Source organism: Strix uralensis, chromosome 6 (assembly GCF_047716275.1).
Source record: "Strix uralensis isolate ZFMK-TIS-50842 chromosome 6, bStrUra1, whole genome shotgun sequence".
NCBI classification, from domain to species: domain Eukaryota; kingdom Metazoa; phylum Chordata; class Aves; order Strigiformes; family Strigidae; genus Strix; species Strix uralensis.
Window position 1 is genome coordinate 27,919,940 of NC_133977.1, and position 1,196 is coordinate 27,921,135.

A 1,196-nucleotide genomic window follows, 5' to 3' on the forward strand; every position below is an offset into this window, starting at 1 on the left:
CCAGGCTGAGCAGCACCCAGAGCACCTGGGGACCCTTTTTTCCTCCATGCTGCCGTGGCCCTGCCTGCCCCTGCCTGCTCCTGCCCGGGGTCCTGCTGAGGTTCAGTCATCCCTGGCCACCCCAGGTCTCACAGCGGGGGCAACCGGTGCCTGCTGGGGAATCTCCTTCCTCGCCCACGGGGCCACCCTGTCCACCCTCTGCTCTCTCCAGGCTCCATTTCTATTTCAGGAAGGTTCAAATAACCCCTTGGCCGGCTGCCGTGCCGGCCCAGGAGCAGCCGTGGGCGAGCGGGCTGGTGGCTGCCAGACCAAGGGGACAAAGCAGCTCCGGCTGACTCCCGGGGACAGCTGGACCCTGGCCCATGGCAGGGCGCAAGGAGCAAAGCCTCTGTCCCCTGGTGCTACCCCAAGGCAGGGAGGAAGGGCAGGGACAAGGCAGGGTGCTGGGGACAGACCAGCAGGGCTGGGGTGACACGAGGACGCAGCGGCTGCCCCGGTGCCGGGTGGCCCTTTGCCCCGCAGCGGTGCGGGGGGTGGGCTGGGGCCAGGCCGTACAGCTGCGCTGAGCCGGGCAGCCTGGCTCCAGGCTGGCTCCCGCCGGGTGCTGGCAGCAAGGAAGGGAGCAGGCATCTCCACTTTCGGCGGCTATTTTCAGGTGCTGGAGAGAAGCCGAGGAGCGATGAGATTGTCACCAAGGAGACCAGAGAAACGGGGCCCAGCTCCGGGCAGCGGGGGGCTGCGGGGAGAGCGGAGGGAAGGGCTTTCTGCAAGCCCCAGGAGGCTCAGCACCTCCCCTGGCCCCAAGCAACCCACCCAAGTGCCCAGCATCCTCCTGCCAGGCTCGGGGGACACAACCCCAAACCAGCAAGGGACAGATCAGGGGACCCAACCCTCCCTTCCCCTGCTGTAAGGCTGGGGTGCTCTGTCCCCTTGGTCAGGGATCTGCAGGAGAGTCCCCGGGACATAAGTCAGACCTCAGACCCCAGCAGCTACGCTGGGAGCCGCTCCCCCATGCAGTGGGGCATGCTTATCTGCCGTGGGGCAGCAAGAATGACTCTCAGCTCCGGGAAGGACAGCGGAACAGCAGGGTGGTGGCACAAAGCCTTCCTGTACCAGAGCTTGGCAAAGCGTGGGGAGAGCCGAGCTGCCCTGCAGACCCGAACAGGTCAGGGAAATGAAGGCAGATGGAGGGCAGC